General features: G+C 34.1%; 1 long non-coding RNA gene across 2 annotated transcripts; it reads right to left on the bottom strand.

Moving 5' to 3' along the window:
* Window positions 1-202: 202 nt before the first annotated feature.
* Window positions 203-1,519, bottom strand: LOC127927924 (uncharacterized). Of its 2 annotated transcripts, none has more exons than XR_008129481.1 (3): window positions 872-1,519; window positions 598-774; window positions 203-292 (listed from the first exon to the last, which is right to left on the bottom strand). It is a non-coding gene; the product is annotated as an uncharacterized LOC127927924 (long non-coding RNA). The 2 variants fall into 2 exon arrangements; XR_008129480.1 differs by lacking the exon at window positions 203-292 and adding an exon at window positions 399-499.
* Window positions 1,520-23,533: the final 22,014 nt, after the last annotated feature.

Here is a 23,533-nt window from a genome sequence, read left to right as displayed (position 1 = left end):
GCGCTCAAAACGATGACGCGATGACATATCTTCATGCACCTTCACCATTAGGCTACTCCGGTAGGGCTCAAAACGATGACGCTATCTTCATGCACCTTCACCATTAGGCTACCCGGGTAGGGCTCAAAACGATGACGTCATATCTTCATGCACCTTCACCATTAGGCTCATATCTTCATGCACCTTCACCATTAGGGTAGGGCTCAAAACGATGACGTCATATCTTCATGCACCTTCACCATTAGGCTACTCCGGGTAGCGCTCAAAACGATGACGTCATATCTTCATGCACCTTCACCATTAGGCTACTCCGGGTAAAACGATGCTCAAAACCTTCACCATTAGGCTACTGAGGGCTCATGACGTCATATCTTCATGCACCTTCACCATTAGGCTACTCCGGGTAGGGCTCAAAACGATGACGTCATATCTTCATGCACCTTCACCATTAGGCTACTCCGGGTAGGGCTCAAAACGATGACGTCATATCTTCATGCACCTTCACCATTAGGCTACTCCGGGTAGGGCTCAAAACGAAAATATCTTCATGCACCTTCACCATTAGGCTACTCCGGTCAAAACGATATCTTCATGCACCTTCACCATTAGGCTACTCCGGGTAGGGCTCAAAACGATGACGTCATATCTTCATGCACCTTCACCATTAGGCTACTCCGGGTAGCGCTCAAAACGATGACGTCATATCTTCATGCACCTTCACCATTAGGCTACTCCGGGTAGGGCTCAAAACGATGACGTCATATCTTCATGCACCTTCACCATTAGGCTACTCCTCAAAACGATGGGTATGCACCTTCACCATTAGGCTACTCCGGGTAGCTCAAAGCGATGACGTCATATCTTCATGCACCTTCACCATTAGGCTACTCCGGGTAGGGCTCAAAACGATGACGTCATATCTTCATGCACCTTCACCATTAGGCTACTCCGGGTAGCGCTCAAAACGATGACGTCATATCTTCATGCACCTTCACCATTAGGCTACTCCGGGTAGGGCTCAAAACGATGACGTCATATCTTCATGCACCTTCACCATTAGGCTACTCCGGTATTAGATCAAAGAGTCCTCCAGATGCGATGTGTTGAGCGCGTTTGACAGGCATGAGCGGTGTTTTAGATCAAAGCGAGCACATTTATGAAAAATCCGGTGTCATTGGTCAAATACACATGGTTAGCAGATGTTAATGCGAGTGTAGCGAAATGCTTGTGCTTCTAGTTCCGACAGTGCAGTAATATGTAACAAGTAATCTAACAATTCCACAACTACTACCTAATACACACAAATCTAAAGGGGTGAATGAGAATATGTACATGTCAGTATATGGATGAGTGATGACCGAGCGGCATAGGCAAGATGCAATATATGGTATAAAATACAGTATATACATATTGTCACGCCTTGGTCTTAGTATTTTGTGTTTTCTTTATTATTTGGTCAGGCCAGGGTGTGACATGGGGTTATTGTGTTGTTGTATTGGGGTTTTTGTAGGCATTGGGATTGCGGCTGATTAGGGGTGTGTCTAGCATATGCTTGGCTGCCTGAGGCGGTTCTCAATCAGAGTCAGGTGATTCTCGTTGTCTCTGATTGGGAACCGTATTTAGGTAGCCTGGGTTTCACTGTGTATTTTGTGGGTGATTGTTCCTGTCTCCGTGTAGTTTCACCAGACAGGCTGTATAGGTTTTCACGTTCCGTTTGTTGTTTTGTACATTTATAAGTTATTTCATGTATCGCGATCATTCATTAAAGAACATGAGTAACCACCACTCTGCATTTCGGTCCGACTCTCTTTCGACAAACGAACGCCGTTACACATATGAGATGAGTAATGTAAGATATGTAAACATGATTAAAGTGGCATTATTAAAGTGACATTTATTAAAAGCATGTCTTCATAGGATTGTCTGTCTTTCTACAGGCTACATACCAGGATCTCAATGTTCACAATATACCAGAGAGCTACATTTTGTGACAGAGGATCAATAGTTTAACAAAATAACAGTGTATTAAAATGCTCTCACAAGCACACACACGTAACTACTAAAATAAAGGAAACACCAACAAAGTGTCTTATTAAAAGGTTCCATGAGCATCCAGAAAAACTTCAATGCTCCATGGCATAGATTCTACTAGTGGACCTAAACCATGCCAGGAAAACGCACCCCACCACACAGCATATACTTTGTATCACTTATTTACTCAAGTGTTTCCTTTATTTTGCGGGAACAAGGTACAGTTTGGAACGTAAATGCCTACTGCTGAAAAGAGAAGACTAGTATAAACAATTCTCAGCATCATCCAACACACTGCATATGACTTTAACATTAATGCATGCTCATAGCTTAATAGTTAACTAGCAAAATAGCCAATTCAAAATATGGTGTGTAGTTTGGCTGGTTATCTAGTTTGTCTGTTGTATATCATTATAATACCGGCTGCACAAAAATCTCTCTCTCCTCTGGCAACTGCCCACTGGCATACACACCACACTATGACTTTTACAGGATTTTCTGGGCTATAACTGTGCAGATAACTCAGTAACTAGCACCGCCCCCCTATCCACATCAACGGGGCAGCGGTGGAGAAGGTGAAATGTTTTAAGTTACTTGGCGTACACATCACGGACAAACTGAAATGGTCCACCCACACAGACAGCGTGGTGAAGAAGGCGCAACAGGAGGCTGAAGAAATTTGGCTTGTCACCTAAAACCCTCACAAACAAGGTCAGTACAGATGCACAATTGAGAGCATCCTGTCGGGCTGTATCACCGCCTGGTACGGCAACTGCACCGCCCACAACTGCAAGGCTCTCCAGAGGGTGGTGCGGTCTGCACAACGCATCACCAGGCGCAAATGACCTGTCCTCCATGATACCTACACCACCCGATGTCACAGGAAGGCCAAAAAGATCATCAAGGACAACAACCACCCGAGCCACTGCCTGTTCACCCCGCTATCATCCAGAAGGCGAGGTCAGTACAGGTGCATCAAAGCTGGGACCGAGAGACTGAAAAACAGCTTCTATCTCAAGGCCATCAGACTGTTAAACAGCCATCACTAACACAGAGAGGCTGCTGCCTACATACAGACTTGAAATCATTGGCAACGTTAAAATCAGACCCATCTTTCACTCCATAAACCAAGGTTTCCATCTTTTGGTGACATAACATGTACAATGTGCATATAACCCTGTTTGTGCCTTTTTTTTATTACAGTGTTTGTAATAGATTTATTTGGTATGGAAAATAAATGATTTTATTAATGTCAGGTGGTGCTTAAACAGCCTACTTTTACTTGTTGCAAATTCTGTAATGGAAATCCACGTGTTTTCGATTGAAAGATAGCCAAATTAAATCCGAGGAAAAATGTTTTTAGAAAGCTGTCATAACCTAAATAATGGTAATGAAAGTCAGATTTTTCTCAATATCTTCTTGGAAATAGAAAGACATAAATATGAATTATTGTGAACATTTTTATTGATGTTATAAAAAAGCGTTATGAAAGTGGAAAATCTCTTACAAAATCATCCATGAAAGGGGCAGTGTCTTCAGGGAAATCCGCCCCCTTTTAAAGTCGTGCAACAAATCGACGAATCAGCTCCAGCTCTCCCTCCTCTCTCTGCTGAGGGCTGTACAGCTGGCAATGTACAGACAGACGGGATGAAAGTCAATTGGCTAGGAGGTCCAAGCCCCGCACACTGAACGTTTCTAATAAGGTGCATAAATCAAGACGAAACCATTTCAATTTTTATTTTGTCAACGTTTGAAAACAGAGAAAATACCATTTAGTATAGAAGTCTATCCCTGGAACCATCTAAAACCGTTATAAAACTCCCGAGGCTGGACACGTTGTAACCGGTAAGTTCAAGCTTTTTCCGTTAGAGTAAAATACATGTCATCGGGGCAGTGATGTGGGACTTGCTAAGATACATCTCCTCATTCTTCCTTTCCAAATTATACATTTTACAAATGTAGACGAACTACTTGGTAACATTTGAAACGTTCAGGTTGTGGTTTGAGAAAGATCAGCATCTACATGAACCTAAATGAGCTAGACAGACGGCCGGAAAGTTAGACAGCTGGACAGTAATTTATAGGTCCCGTGGCGTGTCTGGGATATTATCAGCACAGGTAATGATAGCTGTCTTTTCATATCTGTCCCAAAAGCAAGTCTGTCCTGTCTAACACAGAACCATCACGTTGGTGTTGTAATGCTAATGACTACAATATTGGTGTGTAGTCTGAATCTTAGTGCCTGAGGAAATTCTCACGTATTAATCTGGCATTTGCCTGTAAAAGTGTCCTGATAATTTATATAATAGTAGTAATCGTGTAGCGTTAATAGCCTCATTTCATCAATTGTCCTTTAGAGAGAGAGAGAGAGTCTCAGAGCATCTTGTATTATTCTGCACGTAAATCCGAGGGAGAGAGGGCTTCAAGTGGTTTCCACTAGATAACACAGCCACAAAGTCTGCATTCGCAACAATTGCTTTTTGGTCTTACTTTAGGGTTCGGTATAAGGTTATGGTTAGGTGAAAATAAGAGTTTAACAAAGATACATTTAATAAATGGGTGGAGTTTAGCCGTAATTATGACTTTGTGTCTGTTAACTAGTAACGATCACTTCAAATGTGGAAATGACTGATTTTCTTTCAAGCGCTATTGCCTGTCACTCAAAGGGCATTTTTTACAAACCTATCTTCGCGCTGGCTGTAGGGTTATAGGTCCGGGGGTGTGTCTGAAATATTTTTGCTATTTTCACTGCTGGAATAATGAGCGCAATAGCTGGTGGTTGTGCGAAAAGGGGGTACCTAGTCAGTTGTCCAACTGAATGTATTCAACTGAAATGTGTCTTCTGCGTTCAACCCAACCCCTTTGAATCAGAGAGGCGTGTCTTCCACGTTTAACCCAACCCCTCTGAATCAGAGAGGTGTGTCTCCCACGTTTAACCCAACCCCTCTGAATCAGAGAGGTGTGTCTTCCACGTTTAACCCAACCCCTCTGAATCAGAGAGGTGTGTCTTCCACATTTAACCCAACCCCTCTGAATCAGAGAGGTGTGTCTTCAACATCCACGTCTTCAGCACCCGGGAACAGTGGGTTAACTGCCTGAATCAGGGGGAACAGTGGGTTAACTGCCTTGTTCAGGGAACAGTGGGTTAACCACGCCTTGTTCAGCCGGCCTCTTGAAATCTTTTCAATATGTTCGGAGGAGCTCTTCAACATCCAACGGCTTCTTTGGGATGTAGCCCGGGGACTGTAGGAAGGGTAACTAGCCTGAATGTAGTAGTCTAACTGTAGGTAGGGGATACAGAATGGAGTAACTGCCTTGTAGGAAGGGTATACTAGCTGAATGGAGTAGTCTATACACTGTAGGTAGGGGATACAGTGAATGGAGTAGTCTATACACTTGGTAGGGAACAGCTGAATGGTAGTCTATACACTTTTTAGGGGAACAGTGAATGGTTAACACCTTGTTCAGGGTATACTAGCTGGGTTGGAGTAGTCTATACACTGTAGGTAGGGGAACTAGCTGGGTTATACACTGTAGGTTCAGGGGAACAGTGAATGGTTAGTCTACACTGTAGTTCAGGGGATACTAGCTGAATGGTTAACTGTCTTGTTCTGTAGGTAGGGGAAACTATCTGAATGGAGTAGTCTATACACTGTTCGGGGATACTATCTGAATGGAGTAGCTATACACTGTAGGTAGGGGATACCAGGAATGGAGTAGTCTATACTTTGGGAAACTATCTGAATGGAGCCTGTACACTGTAGGTAGGGGATACTAGCTGAATGGAGTAGTCTATACACTGTAGGTAGGGGATACTGCTGAATGGAGTAGTCTATACACTGTAGGTAGGGGATACTAGCTGAATGGAGTAGCCTATACACTGTAGGTAGGGGATACTAGCTGAATGGTGTAGCCTATACACTGTAGGTAGGGGATACTAGCTGAATGGAGTAGCCTATACACTGTAGGTAGGGGATACTAGCTGAATGGAGTAGTCTATACACTGTAGGTAGGGGATACTAGCTGAATGGTGTAGCCTATACACTGTAGGAAGGGTATACTAGCTGAATGGAGTAGTCTATACACTGTAGGTAGGGGATACTAGCTGAATGGAGTAGTCTATACACTGTAGGTAGGGGATACTAGCTGAATGGAGTAGTCTATACACTGTAGGTAGGGGATACTAGCTGAATGGAGTAGTCTATACACTGTAGGTAGGGTATACTAGCTGAATGGAGTAGTCTATACACTGTAGGTAGGGGATACTAGCTGAATGGAGTAGTCTATACACTGTAGGTAGGGGATACTAGCTGAATGGAGTAGTCTATACACTGTAGGTATGGGATACTAGCTGAATGGAGTAGTCTATACACTGTAGGTAGGGGATACTAGCTGAATGGAGTAGTCTATACACTGTAGGTAGGGGATACTATCTGAATGGAGTAGTCTATACACTGTAGGTAGGGGATACTAGCTGAATGGAGTAGCCTATACACTGTAGGTAGGGGATACTAGCTGAATGGAGTAGTCTATACACTGTAGGTAGGGGATACTAGCTGAATGGAGTAGTCTATACACTGTAGGTAGGGGATACTAGCTGAATGGAGTAGTCTATACACTGTAGGTAGGGGATACTAGCTGAATGGAGTAGCCTATACACTGTAGGTAGGGGATACTAGCTGAATGGTGTAGCCTATACACTGTAGGTAGGGGATACTAGCTGAATGGAGTAGCCTATACACTGTAGGTAGGGGATACTAGCTGAATGGAGTAGTCTATACACTGTAGGTAGGGGATACTAGCTGAATGGTGTAGCCTATACACTGTAGGTAGGGGATACTAGCTGAATGGTGTAGCCTATACACTGTAGGTAGGGGATACTATCTGAATGGAGTAGTCTATACACTGTAGGTAGGGGATACTAGCTGAATGGTGTAGCCTATACACTGTAGGAAGGGGATACTAGCTGAATGGAGTAGTCTATACACTGTAGGTAGGGGATACTAGCTGAATGGTGTAGCCTATACACTGTAGGAAGGGGATACTAGCTGAATGGAGTAGTCTATACACTGTAGGTAGGGGATACTAGCTGAATGGTGTAGCCTATACACTGTAGGTAGGGGATACTAGCTGAATGGTGTAGCCTATACACTGTAGGTAGGGGAAACTATCTGAATGGAGTAGTCTATACTATAGTCTACATAGAGAGGTTATGCTGGTTATAATAATGTAATAGTCTACAGAGAGAGGTTATGCTGGTTATAATAATGTAATAGTCTAAATAGAGAGGTTATGCTGGTTATAATAATGTAATAGTCTACATAGAGAGGTTATGCTGGTTATAATAATGTACTAGTCTACATAGAGAGGTTATGCTGGTTATAATAATGTAATAGTCTACATAGAGAGGTTATGCTGGTTATAATAATGTAATAGTCTACAGAGAGGTTATGCTGGTTATAATAATGTAATAGTCTACATAGAGAGGTTATGCTGGTTATAATAATGTAATAGTCTACATAGAGAGGTTATGCTGTTTATAATAATGTAATAGTCTACATAGAGAGGTTATGCTGGTTATAATAAATAGTCTACAATGAGATTAGTAATAGTCTACTGCTGGTTATAATAATGAGAGGTTATGCTGGTTATAATAATGTAATAGTCTACAGAGAGAGGTTATGCTGGTTATAATAATGTAATAGTCTACAGATGCTGGTTATAATAATGTAATAGTCTACAGTTATGCTGGTTATAATAATGTAATAGTCTACATAGAGAGGTTATGCTGGTTATAATAATGTAATAGTCTACAGAGAGAGGTTATGCTGGTTATAATAATGTAATAGTCTACATAGGTTATGCTGGTTATAATAATGTAATAGTCTACATAGAGAGTTATGCTGGTTATAATGGTTATAATAATGTAATAGTCTACATAGAGAGGTTATGCTGGTTATAATAATGTAATAGTCTACATAGAGAGGTTATGCTGGTTATAATAATGTAATAGTCTACATAGAGAGGTTATGCTGGTTATAATAATGTAATAGTCTACATAGAGAGGTTATGCTGGTTATAATAATGTAATAGTCTACATAGAGAGGTTATGCTGGTTATAATAATGTAATAGTCTACATAGAGAGTTATGCTGGTTATAATAATGTAATAGTCTACATAGAGAGGTTATGCTGGTTATAATAATGTAATAGTCTACATAGAGAGGTTATGCTGGTTATAATAATGTAATAGTCTACAGAGAGAGGTTATGCTGGTTATAATAATGTAATAGTCTACATAGAGAGGTTATGCTGGTTATAATAATGTAATAGTCTACATAGAGAGGTTATGCTGGTTATAATAATGTAATAGTCTACATAGAGAGGTTATGCTGGTTATAATAATGTAATAGTCTACATAGAGAGGTTATGCTGGTTATAATAATGTAATAGTCTACATAGAGTTATGCTGGTTATAATAATGTAATAGTCTACATAGAGAGGTTATGCTGGTTATAATAATGTAATAGTAGTCTATGCTGGTTATAATAATGTAATAGTCATAGAGAGGTTATGCTGGTTATAATAATGTAATAGTCTACATAGAGAGGTTATGCTGGTTATAATAATGTAATAGTCTACATAGAGAGGTTATAATAATAATGTAATAGTCTACATAGAGAGGTTATGCTGGTTATAATAATGTAATAGTCTACATAGAGAGGTTATGCTGGTTATAATAATGTAATAGTCTACATAGAGAGGTTATGCTGGTTATAATAATGTAATAGTCTACATAGAGAGGTTATGCTGGTTATAATAATGTAATAGTCTACATAGAGAGGTTATGCTGGTTATAATAATGTAATAGTCTACATAGAGAGGTTATGCTGGTTATAATAATGTAATAGTCTACAGAGAGAGGTTATGCTGGTTATAATAATGTAATAGTCTACAGAGAGAGGTTATGCTGGTTATAATAATGTAATAGTCTACAGAGAGAGGTTATGCTGGTTATAATAATGTAATAGTCTACATAGAGAGGTTATGCTGGTTATAATAATGTAATAGTCTAAATAGAGAGGTTATGCTGGTTATAATAATGTAATAGTCTACATAGAGAGGTTATGCTGGTTATAATAATGTATTAGTCTACATAGAGAGGTTATGCTGGTTATAATAATGTAATAGTCTACATAGAGAGGTTATGCTGGTTATAATAATGTAATAGTCTACATAGAGAGGTTATGCTGGTTATAATAATGTAATAGTCTACATAGAGAGGTTATGCTGGTTATAATAATGTAATAGTCTACATAGAGAGGTTATGCTGGTTATAATAATGTAATAGTCTACATAGAGGTTATGTAATAGTCTTATGCTGGTTATAATAATGTTATAATAATGTAATAGTCTACATAGAGATGCTGGTTATAATAATGTAATAGTCTGGTTATAATAATGTAATAGTCTACATAGAGAGGTTATGCTGGTTATAATAATGTAATAGTCTACATAGAGAGGTTATGCTGGTTATAATAATGTAATAGTCTACAGAGAGAGGTTATGCTGGTTATAATAATGTAATAGTCTACATAGAGGTTATGTTATAATAATGTAATAGTCTACATAGGTTATATAATAATGTAATAGTCTACATAGAGAGGTTATGCTGGTTATAATAATGTAATAGTCTACAGAGAGGTTATGCTGGTTATAATAATGTAATAGTCTACATAGAGAGGTTATGCTGGTTATAATAATGTAATAGTCTACAGAGAGAGGTTATGCTGGTTATAATAATGTAATAGTCTACATAGAGAGGTTATGCTGGTTATAATAATGTAATAGTCTACATAGAGAGGTTATGCTGGTTATAATAATGTAATAGTCTACATAGAGAGGTTATGCTGGTTATAATAATGTAATAGTCTACATAGAGAGGTTATGCTGGTTATAATAATGTAATAGTCTACATAGAGAGGTTATGCTGGTTATAATAATGTAATAGTCTACATAGAGAGGTTATGCTGGTTATAATAATGTAATAGTCTACATATGCTGGTAGAGGTTATGCTGGTTATAATAATGTAATAGTCTACATAGAGAGGTTATGCTGGTTATAATAATGTAATAGTCTACATAGAGAGGTTATGCTGGTTATAATAATGTAATAGTCTACATAGAGAGGTTATGCTGGTTATAATAATGGTTATAATAATGTAATAGTCTACATAGAGAGGTTATGCTGGTTATAATAATGTAATAGTCTACAGAGAGAGGTTATGCTGGTTAAAATAATGTAATAGTCTACATAGAGAGGTTATGCTGGTTATAATAATGTAATAGTCTACATAGAGAGGTTATGCTGGTTATAATAATGTAATAGTCTATAATAATGTATAGAGAGGTTATGCTGGTTATAATAATGTAATAGTCTACATAGAGAGGTTATGCTGGTTATAATAATGTAATAGTCTACATAGAGAGGTTATGCTGGTTATAATAATGTAATAGTCTACATAGAGGTTATGCTGGTTATAATAATGTAATAGTCTACATAGAGAGGTTATGCTGGTTATAATAATGTAATAGTCTACATAGAGAGGTTATGCTGGTTATAATAATGTAATAGTCTATGAGAGGTTATGCTGGTTATAATAATGTAATAGTCTACATAGAGGTTATGCTGGTTATAATAATGTAATAGTCTACATAGAGAGGTTATGCTGGTTATAATAATGTAATAGTCTACATAGAGAGGTTATGCTGGTTATAATAATGTAATAGTCTGGTTATATAATAATGTAATAGTCTACATAGAGAGGTTATGCTGGTTATAATAATGTAATAGTCTACAGAGAGAGGTTATGCTGGTTATAATAATGTAATAGTCTACAGAGAGAGGTTATGCTGGTTATAATAATGTAATAGTCTACATAGAGAGGTTATGCTGGTTATAATAATGTAATAGTCTACATAGAGAGGTTATGCTGGTTATAATAATGTAATAGTCTACAGAGAGAGTTATGCTGGTTATAATAATGTAATAGTCTACATAGAGAGGTTATGCTGGTTATAATAATGTAATAGTCTACAGAGAGAGGTTATGCTGGTTATAATAATGTAATAGTCTACAGAGAGAGGTTATGCTGGTTATAATAATGTAATAGTCTACATAGAGAGGTTATGCTGGTTATAATAATGTACTAGTCTGGTTATATAATAATGTAATAGTCTACATAGAGAGGTTATGCTGGTTATAATAATGTAATAGTCTACATAGAGAGGTTATGCTGGTTATAATAATGTAATAGTCTACATGCTGGTTATAATAATGTAATAGTCTACATAGAGTTATGCTGGTTATAATAATGTAATAGTCTACAGAGAGTTATGCTGGTTATAATAATGTAATAGTCTACATAGAGAGGTTATGCTGGTTATAATAATGTAATAGTCTACATAGAGAGGTTATAATAATGTAATAGTCTGGTTATATAATAATGTAATAGTCTACATAGAGAGGTTATGCTGGTTATAATAATGTAATAGTCTACATAGAGAGGTTATGCTGGTTATAATAATGTAATAGTCTACAGAGAGAGGTTATGCTGGTTATAATAATGTAATAGTCTACAGAGAGAGGTTATGCTGGTTATAATAATGTAATAGTCTACAGAGAGAGGTTATGCTGGTTATAATAATGTAATAGTCTACAGAGAGAGGTTATGCTGGTTATAATAATGTAATAGTCTACATAGAGAGGTTATGCTGGTTATAATAATGTAATAGTCTACATAGAGAGGTTATGCTGGTTATAATAATGTAATAGTCTACATAGAGAGGTTATGCTGGTTATAATAATGTAATAGTCTACATAGAGAGGTTATGCTGGTTATAATAATGTAATAGTCTACATAGAGAGGTTATGCTGGTTATAATAATGTAATAGTCTACATAGAGAGGTTATGCTGGTTATAATAATGTAATAGTCTACAGAGAGAGGTTATGCTGGTTATAATAATGTAATAGTCTACATAGAGAGGTTATGCTGGTTATAATAATGTAATAGTCTACTGGTTATAGAGAGGTTATGCTGGTTATAATAATGTAATAGTCTACATAGAGAGGTTATGCTGGTTATAATAATGTAATAGTCTACATAGAGAGGTTATGCTGGTTATAATAATGTAATAGTCTACATAGAGAGGTTATGCTGGTTATAATAATGTAATAGTCTACATAGAGAGTTATGCTGGTTATAATAATGTAATAGTCTACATAGAGAGGTTATGCTGGTTATAATAATGTAATAGTCTACATAGAGAGGTTATGCTGGTTATAATAATGTAATAGTCTACAGAGAGAGGTTATGCTGGTTATAATAATGTAATAGTCTACAGAGATGCTGGTTATAATAATGTAATAGTTACATAGAGGTTATGCTGGTTATAATAATGTAATAGTCTACAGAGAGAGGTTATGCTGGTTATAATAATGTAATAGTCTACAGAGAGAGGTTATGCTGGTTATAATAATGTAATAGTCTACATAGAGAGGTTATGCTGGTTATAATAATGTAATAGTCTAAATAGAGAGGTTATGCTGGTTATAATAATGTAATAGTCTACATAGTTATGCTGGTTATAATAATGTAATAGTCTACATAGAGGTTATGCTGGTTATAATAATGTAATAGTCTACATAGAGAGGTTATGCTGGTTATAATAATGTAATAGTCTACATAGTTATGCTGGTTATAATAATGTAATAGTCTAGGTTATGCTGGTTATAATAATGTAATAGTCTACATAGAGAGGTTATGCTGGTTATAATAATGTAATAGTCTACATAGAGAGGTTATGCTGGTTATAATAATGTAATAGTCTACATAGAGAGGTTATGCTGGTTATAATAATGTAATAGTCTACATAGAGAGGTTATGCTGGTTATAATAATGTAATAGTCTACATAGAGAGGTTATGCTGGTTATAATAATGTAATAGTCTACATAGAGAGGTTATGCTGGTTATAATAATGTAATAGTCTACATAGAGAGGTTATGTTTATAATAATGCTGAGTTATGCTGGTTATAATAATGTAATAGTCTACATAGAGAGGTTATGCTGTTATAATAATGTAATAGTCTACATAGAGAGTTTATGCTGGTTATAATAATGTACTAGTCTACAGAGAGAGGTTATGCTGGTTATAATAATGTAATAGTCTACATAGAGAGGTTATGCTGGTTATAATAATGTAATAGTCTACAGAGAGAGGTTATGCTGGTTATAATAATGTACTAGTCTACAGAGAGAGGTTATGCTGGTTATAATAATGTAATAGTCTACATAGAGAGGTTATGCTGGTTATAATAATGTAATAGTCTACATAGAGAGGTTATGCTGGTTATAATAATGTAATAGTCTATAGAGAGGTTATGCTGGTTATAATAATGTAATAGTCTACATAGAGAGGTTATGCTGGTTATAATAATGTCTACATAGAGAGGTTATGCTGGTTATAATAATGTAATAGTCTACATAGAGAGGTTATGCTGGTTATAATAATGTAATAGTCTACATAGAGAGGTTATGCTGGTTATAATAATGTAATAGTCTACATAGAGAGGTTATGCTGGTTATAATAATGTAATAGTCTACATAGAGAGGTTAATAATGTAATAGTCTACATAGGTTATGCTGGTTATAATAATGTAATAGTCTACATAGAGAGGTTATGCTGGTTATAATAATGTAATAGTCTACATAGAGAGGTTATGCTGGTTATAATAATGTAATAGTCTACATAGAGAGGTTATGCTGGTTATAATAATGTAATAGTCTACATAGAGAGGTTATGCTGGTTATAATAATGTAATAGTCTACATAGAGAGGTTATGCTGGTTATAATAATGTAATAGTCTACATAGAGAGGTTATGCTGGTTATAATAATGTAATAGTCTACATAGAGAGGTTATGCTGGTTATAATAATGTAATAGTCTACATAGAGAGGTTATGCTGGTTATAATAATGTAATAGTCTACATAGAGAGGTTATGCTGGTTATAATAATGTAATAGTCTACATAGAGAGGTTATGCTGGTTATAATAATGTAATAGTCTACAATAAATAGTCTAGGTTATGCTGGTTATAATAATGTAATAGTCTACATAATAATGTAGTCTACATAGAGGTTATGCTGGTTATAATAATGTAATAGTCTACAGAGAGAGGTTATGCTGGTAATAGTTATAATGTAATAGTCTACATAGAGAGGTTATGCTGGTTATAATAATGTAATAGTCTACATAGAGAGGTTATGCTGGTTATAATAATGTAATAGAGAGTCTACATAGAGAGGTTATGCTGGTTATAATAATGTAATAGTCTACATAGAGAGGTTATGCTGGTTATAATAATGTAATAGTCTACATAGAGAGGTTATGCTGGTTATAATAATGTAATAGTCTACATAGAGAGGTTATGCTGGTTATAATAATGTAATAGTCTACAGAGAGAGGTTATGCTGGTTATAATGTAATAGTCTATGTTATGCTGGTTAAATAGTAATAGTCTGGTTATAATAATGTAATAGTCTACATAGAGAGGTTATGCTGGTTATAATAATGTAATAGTCTACATAGAGAGGTTATGCTGGTTATAATAATGTAATAGTCTACATAGAGAGGTTATGCTGGTTATAATAATGTAATAGTCTACAGAGAGAGGTTATGCTGGTTATAATAATGTAATAGTCTACAGAGAGAGGTTATGCTGGTTATAATAATGTAATAGTCTACATAGAGGTTATGCTGGTTATAATAATGTAATAGTCTACATAGAGAGGTTATGCTGGTTATAATAATGTAATAGTCTAAAGAGAGGTTAGAGAGGTTATGCTGGTTATAATAATGTAATAGTCTACAGAGAGAGGTTATGCTGGTTATAATAATGTAATAGTCTACATAGAGAGGTTATGCTGGTTATAATAATGTAATAGTCTACATAGAGAGGTTATGCTGGTTATAATAATGTAATAGTCTACATAGAGAGGTTATGCTGGTTATAATAATGTAATAGTCTACATAGAGAGGTTATGCTGGTTATAATAATGTAATAGTCTACATAATTATGTATAATAATGTAATAGTCTACATAGAGAGGTTATGCTGGTTATAATAATGTAATAGTCTACATAGAGAGGTTATGCTGGTTATAATAATGTAATAGTCTACATAGAGAGGTTATGCTGGTTATAATAATGTAATAGTCTACATAGAGAGGTTATGCTGGTTATAATAATGTAATAGTCTATAGAGAGGTTATGCTGGTTATAATAATGTAATAGTCTACATAGAGAGGTTATGCTGGTTATAATAATGTAATAGTCTACATAGAGAGGTTATGCTGGTTATAATAATGTAATAGTCTACATAGAGAGGTTATGCTGGTTATAATAATGTAATAGTCTACATAGAGAGGTTATGCTGGTTATAATAATGTAATAGTCTACATAGAGAGGTTATGCTGGTTATAATAATGTAATAGTTAGTCTACATAGAGAGGTTATGCTGGTTATAATAATGTAATAGTCTACATAGAGAGGTTATGCTGGTTAAAATAATGTAATAGTCTACATAGAGAGTCTACATATAGTTATGCTGGTTATAATAATGTAATAGTCTACATAGAGAGGTTATGCTGGTTATAATAATGTAATAGTCTACATAGAGGTTATGCTGGTTATAATAATGTAATAGTCTACATAGAGAGGTTATGCTGGTTATAATAATGTAATAGTCTACATAGAGAGGTTATGCTGGTTATAATAATGTAATAGTCTACAGAGAGAGATATGCTGGTTATAATAATGAGTCTACAGAGAGAGGTTATGCTGGTTATAATAATGTAATAGTCTACAATAGAGGTTATGCTGGTTATAATAATGTAATAGTCTACATAGAGAGGTTATGCTGGTTATAATAATGTAATAGTCTACATAGAGAGGTTATGCTGGTTATAATAATGTAATAGTCTACATAGAGAGGTTATGCTGGTTATAATAATGTAATAGTCTACATAGAGAGGTTATGCTGGTTATAATAATGTAATAGTCTACATAGAGAGGTTATGCTGGTTATAATAATGTAATAGTCTACATAGAGAGGTTATGCTGGTTATAATAATGTAATAGTCTACATAGAGAGGTTATGCTGGTTATAATAATGTAATAGTCTACATAGAGAGGTTATGCTGGTTATAATAATGTAATAGTCTACATAGAGAGGTTATGCTGGTTATAATAATGTAATAGTCTACATAGAGGTTATGTTATGCTGGTTATAATAATGTAATAGTCTACATAGAGAGGTTATGCTGGTTATAATAATGTAATAGTCTACATTATAATAATGAGAGGTTATGCTGGTTATAATAATGTAATAGTCTACATAGAGAGGTTATGCTGGTTATAATAATGTAATAGTCTACATAGAGAGGTTATGCTGGTTATAATAATGTAATAGTCTACATAGAGAGGTTATGCTGGTTATAATAATGTAATAGTCTACAGAGAGAGGTTATGCTGGTTATAATAATGTAATAGTCTACATAGAGAGGTTATGCTGGTTATAATAATGTAATAGTCTATAGAGGTTATGCTAATAATAATGTAATAGTCTACAGAGAGAGGTTATGCTGGTTATAATAATGTAATAGTCTACATAGAGAGGTTATGCTGGTTATAATAATGTAATAGTCTACATAGAGAGGTTATGCTGGTTATAATAATGTAATAGTCTACAGAGAGAGGTTATGCTGGTTATAATAATGTAATAGTCTATGCTACATAGAGAGGTTATGCTGGTTATAATGTAATAGTCTAGAGAGGTTATGCTGGTTATAATAATGAATAGTCTAGAGAGTTATGCTGGTTATAATAATGTAATAGTCTACATAGAGAGGTTATGCTGGTTATAATAATGTAATAGTCTACATAGAGAGGTTATGCTGGTTATAATAATGTAATAGTCTACATAGAGAGGTAATAGTCTACATATTATGCTGGTTATAATAATGTAATAGTCTACATAGAGAGGTTATGCTGGTTATAATAATGTAATAGTCTACATAGAGAGGTTATGCTGGTTATAATAATGTAATAGTCTACATAGAGGTTATGCTGGTTATAATAATGTAATAGTCTACATAGAGAGGTTATGCTGGTTATAATAATGTAATAGTCTACATAGAGAGGTTATGCTGGTTATAATAATGTAATAGTCTACATAGAGAGGTTATGCTGGTTATAATAATGTAATAGTCTACATAGAGAGGTTATGCTGGTTATAATAATGTAATAGTCTACATAGAGAGGTTATGCTGGTTATAATAATGTAATAGTCTACATAGAGAGGTTATGCTGGTTATAATAATGTAATAGTCTACATAGAGAGGTTATGCTGGTTATAATAATGTAATAGTCTACATAGAGAGGTTATGCTGGTTATAATAATGTAATAGTCTACATAGAGAGGTTATGCTGGTTATAATAATGTAATAGTCTACATAGAGAGGTTATGCTGGTTATAATAATGTAATAGTCTACATAGAGAGGTTATGCTGGTTATAATAATGTAATAGTCTACATAGAGAGGTTATGCTGGTTATAATAATGTAATAGTCTACATAGAGAGGTTATGTAATATGCTGGTTATAATAATGTAATAGTCTACATAGAGAGGTTATGCTGGTTATAATAATGTAATAGTCTACATAGAGAGGTTATGCTGGTTATAATAATGTAATAGTCTACATAGAGAGGTTATGCTGGTTATAATAATGTAATAGTCTACATAGAGAGGTTATGCTGGTTATAATAATGTAATAGTCTACATAGAGAGGTTATGCTGGTTATAATAATGTAATAGTCTACATAGAGAGGTTATGCTGGTTATAATAATGTAATAGTCTACATAGAGAGGTTATGCTGGTTATAATAATGTAATAGTCTACATAGAGAGGTTATGCTGGTTATAATAATGTAATAGTCTACATAGAGAGGTTATGCTGGTTATAATAATGTAATAGTCTACATAGAGAGGTTATGCTGGTTATAATAATGTAATAGTCTACATAGAGAGGTTATGCTGGTTATAATAATGTAATAGTCTACATAGAGAGGTTATGCTGGTTATAATAATGTAATAGTCTACATAGAGAGGTTATGCTGGTTATAATAATGTAATAGTCTACATAGAGAGGTTATGCTGGTTATAATAATGTAATAGTCTACATAGAGAGGTTATGCTGGTTATAATAATGTAATAGTCTACAGAGAGAGGTTATGCTGGTTATAATAATGTAATAGTCTACAGAGAGAGGTTATAATGTAATAGTCTGGTGCTGGTTATAATAATGTAATAGTCTACAGAGAGGTTATGCTGGTTATAATAATGTAATAGTCTACATAGAGAGGTTATGCTGGTTATAATGTAATAGTCTATTATAATAATGTAATAGTCTACATAGAGAGGTTATGCTGGTTATAATAATGTAATAGTCTACATAGAGAGGTTATGCTGGTTATAATAATGTAATAGTCTACATAGAGAGGTTATGCTGGTTATAATAATGTAATATGTAATAGTCTACATAGAGAGGTTATGCTGGTTATAATAATGTAATAGTCTACATAGAGAGGTTATGCTGGTTATAATAATGTAATAGTCTACATAGAGAGGTTATGCTGGTTATAATAATGTAATAGTCTACATAGAGGTTATGCTGGTTATAATAATGTAATAGTCTACATAGAGAGGTTATGCTGGTTATAATAATGTAATAGTCTACATAGAGAGGTTATGCTGGTTATAATAATGTAATAGTCTACATAGAGAGGTTATGCTGGTTATAATAATGTAATAGTCTACAGAGAGAGGTTATGCTGGTTATAATAATGTAATAGTCTACATAGAGGTTATGCTGGTTATAATAATGTAATAGTCTAAATAGAGAGGTTATGCTGGTTATAATAATGTAATAGTCTACATAGAGAGGTTATAATAATGTAATAGTCTGGTTATAAATAATGTAATAGTCTACATAGAGAGTCTACATAGAGTTATGCTGGTTATAATAATGTAATAGTCTACATAGAGAGGTTATGCTGGTTATAATAATGTAATAGTCTACATAGAGAGGTTATGCTGGTTATAAATAATGTAATAGTCTACATAGAGAGGTTATGCTGGTTATAATAATGTAATAGTCTACATAGAGAGGTTATGCTGGTTATAATAATGTAATAGTCTACATAGAGAGGTTATGCTGGTTATAATAATGTAATAGTCTACATAGAGAGGTTATGCTGGTTATAATAATGTAATAGTCTACATAGAGAGGTTATGCTGGTTATAATAATGTAATAGTCTACATAGAGAGGTTATGCTGGTTATAATAATGTAATAGTCTACAGAGAGAGGTTATGCTGGTTATAATAATGTAATAGTCTACATAGAGAGGTTATGCTGGTTATAATAATGTAATAGTCTACATAGAGAGGTTATGCTGGTTATAATAATGTAATAGTCTACAGAGAGAGGTTATGCTGGTTATAATAATGTAATAGCCTACAGAGAGAGGTTATGCTGGGTAAAATAATGTAATAGTCTACATAGAGAGGTTATGCTGGTTATAATAATGTAATAGTCTACATAGAGAGGTTATGCTGGTTATAATAATGTAATAGTCTACATAGAGAGGTTATGCTGGTTATAATAATGTAATAGTCTACATAGAGAGGTTATGCTGATTATAATAATGTAATAGTCTACATAGAGAGGTTATGCTGGTTATAACAATGTAATAGTCTACATAGAGAGGTTATGCTGGTTATAATAATGTAATAGTCTACGTATAGAGGTTATGCTGGTTATAATAATGTAATAGTCTACATATAGAGGTTATGCTGGTTATAATAATGTAATAGTCTACATAGAGAGGTTATGCTGGTTATAATAATGTAATAGTCTACATAGAGAGGTTATGCTGGTTATAATAATGTAATAGTCTACATAGAGAGGTTATGCTGGTTATAATAATGTAATAGTCTACAGAGAGAGGTTATGCTGGTTATAATAATGTAATAGTCTACAGAGAGAGGTTATGCTGGGTAAAATAATGTAATAGTCTACATATAGAGGTTATGCTGGTTATAATAATGTAATAGTCTACATAGAGAGGTTATGCTGGTTATAATAATGTAATAATCTACATAGAGAGGTTATGCTGGTTATAATAATGTAATAGTCTACAGAGAGAGGTTATGCTGGTTATAATAATGTAATAGTCTACAGAGAGAGGTTATGCTGGTTAAAATAATGTAATAGTCTACATAGAGAGGTTATGCTGTTATAATAATGTAATAGTCTACATAGAGTCTACATTATGCTGGTTATAATAATGTAATAGTCTACATAGAGAGGTTATGCTGGTTATAATAATGTAATAGTCTACATAGAGAGGTTATGCTGGTTATAATAATGTAATAGTCTACATAGAGAGGTTATGCTGGTTATAATAATGTAATAGTCTACATAGAGAGGTTATGCTGGTTATAATAATGTAATAGTCTACATAGAGAGGTTATGCTGGTTATAATAATGTAATAGTCTACATAGAGAGGTTATGCTGGTTAATAATGTAATGGTCTATATAGAGAGGTTATGCTGGTTATAATAATGTAATAGTCTACATAGAGAGGTTATGCTGGTTATAATAATGTAATAGTCTACATAGAGAGGTTATGCTGGTTATAATAATGTAATAGTCTACATAGAGAGGTTATGCTGGTTATAATAATGTAATAGTCTACATAGAGAGGTTATGCTGGTTATAATAATGTAATAGTCTACAGAGAGAGGTTATGCTGGTTATAATAATGTAATAGTCTACATAGAGAGGTTATGCTGGTTATAATAATGTAATAGTCTACAGAGAGAGGTTATGCTGGTTATAATAATGTAATAGTCTACATAGAGAGGTTATGCTGGTTATAATAATGTAATAGTCTACATAGAGAGGTTATGCTGGTTATAATAATGTAATAGTCTACATAGAGAGGTTATGCTGGTTATAATAATGTAATAGTCTACATAGAGAGGTTATGCTGGTTATAATAATGTAATAGTCTACATAGAGAGGTTATGCTGGTTATAATAATGTAATAGTCTACATAGAGAGGTTATGCTGGTTATAATAATGTAATAGTCTACAGAGAGAGGTTATGCTGGTTATAATAATGTAATAGTCTACATAGAGAGGTTATGCTGGTTATAATAATGTAATAGTTATGCTGGTTATAATAATGAATAGAGAGGTTATGCTGGTTATAATAATGTAATAGTCTACATAGAGAGGTTATGCTGGTTATAATAATGTAATAGTCTACATAGAGAGGTTATGCTGGTTATAATAATGTAATAGTCTACATAGAGAGGTTATGCTGGTTATAATAATGTAATAGTCTACATAGAGAGGTTATGCTGGTTATAATAATGTAATAGTCTACATAGAGAGGTTATGCTGGTTATAATAATGTAATAGTCTACATAGAGAGGTTATGCTGGTTATAATAATGTAATAGTCTACATAGATAATAATGTAATAGTCTACATAGAGAGGTTATGCTGGTTATAATAATGTAATAGTCTACATAGAGAGGTTATGCTGGTTATAATAATGTAATAGTCTACATAGAGAGGTTATGCTGGTTATAATAATGTAATAGTCTACATAGAGAGGTTATGCTGGTTATAATAATGTAATAGTCTACATAGAGAGGTTATGCTGGTTATAATAATGTAATAGTCTACATAGAGAGGTTATGCTGGTTATAATAATGTAATAGTCTACAGAGAGAGGTTATGCTGGTTATAATAATGTAATAGTCTACATAGAGAGGTTATGCTGGTTATAATAATGTAATAGTCTACATAGAGAGGTTATGCTGGTTATAATAATGTAATAGTTATGCTGGTTATAATAATGTAATAGTCACAGAGAGAGGTTATGCTGGTTATAATAATGTAATAGTCTACATAGAGAGGTTATGCTGGTTATAATAATGTAATAGTCTACATAGAGAGGTTATGCTGGTTATAATAATGTAATAGTCTACATAGAGAGGTTAGCTGGTTATAATAATGTTATGCTGGTTATAATAATGTAATAGTCTACATAGAGAGGTTATGCTGGTTATAATAATGTAATAGTCTACATAGAGAGGTTATGCTGGTTATAATAACGTAATAGTCTACATAGAGAGGTTATGCTGGTTATAATAATGTAATAGTCTACATAGAGAGGTTATGCTGGTTATAATAATGTAATAGTCTACAGAGAGATGCTGGTTATAATAATGCTGGTTATAATAATAACGTAATAGTCTACATAGAGAGGTTATGCTGGTTATAATAATGTAATAGTCTACATAGAGAGGTTATGCTGGTTATAATAATGTAATAGTCTACATAGAGAGGTTATGCTGGTTATAATAATGTAATAGTCTACATAGAGAGGTTATGCTGGTTATAATAATGTAATAGTCTACATAGAGAGGTTATGCTGGTTATAATAACGTAATAGTCTACATAGAGAGGTTATGCTGGTTATAATAATGTAATAGTCTACATAGAGAGGTTATGCTGGTTATAATAATGTAATAGTCTACATAGAGAGATTATGCTGGTTATAATAATGTAATAGTCTACATAGAGAGGTTATGCTGGTTATAATAATGTAATAGTCTACATAGAGAGGTTATGCTGGTTATAATAATGTAATAGTCTACATAGAGAGGTTATGCTGGTTATAATAATGTAATAGTCTACATAGAGAGGTTATGCTGGTTATAATAATGTAATAGTCTACATATAGAGGTTATGCTGGTTATAATAATGTAATAGTCTACATAGAGAGGTTATGCTGGTTATAATAATGTAATAGTCTACATAGAGAGGTTATGCTGGTTATAATAATGTAATAGTCTACATAGAGAGGTTATGCTGGTTATAATAACCATACCTCTATATAATAAACCATATTTTTACATTGCAAAGTGAAATCTTTCATTATTTATACTTTTCTATTTAATTTAGACATTTATTTTCTGACCTGCGTTGTTGGTTAAGGGCTTGTAAAGTAAGCATTTCAACTTTATTATTCGGCTCGTGACAAAATTACATTTGATTTGAAATGAAAAGTAAACATTACACTCACAAAAGTATTAAAATAGACATGTCCAGTGTTATATTATTGACTATGTACGGTGTTGTAACAACGTGAAAATGTACAAAAGGGAAGATAAATAAACAGATAAATATAGGTTGTATTTGAAATGGTGTTTGTGTTCCACCGGTTGCCCTTTTCAAATCAAATCAAACTGTATTTGTCAAATGCTCCGAATACAACAGTGATATGCCAATGTACTGGGCC

This window comes from Oncorhynchus keta, unplaced genomic scaffold (assembly GCF_023373465.1).
Source record: "Oncorhynchus keta strain PuntledgeMale-10-30-2019 unplaced genomic scaffold, Oket_V2 Un_scaffold_19088_pilon_pilon, whole genome shotgun sequence".
Classification (NCBI taxonomy): domain Eukaryota; kingdom Metazoa; phylum Chordata; class Actinopteri; order Salmoniformes; family Salmonidae; genus Oncorhynchus; species Oncorhynchus keta.
This window is presented reverse-complemented; position numbering and strand designations above follow the sequence as displayed.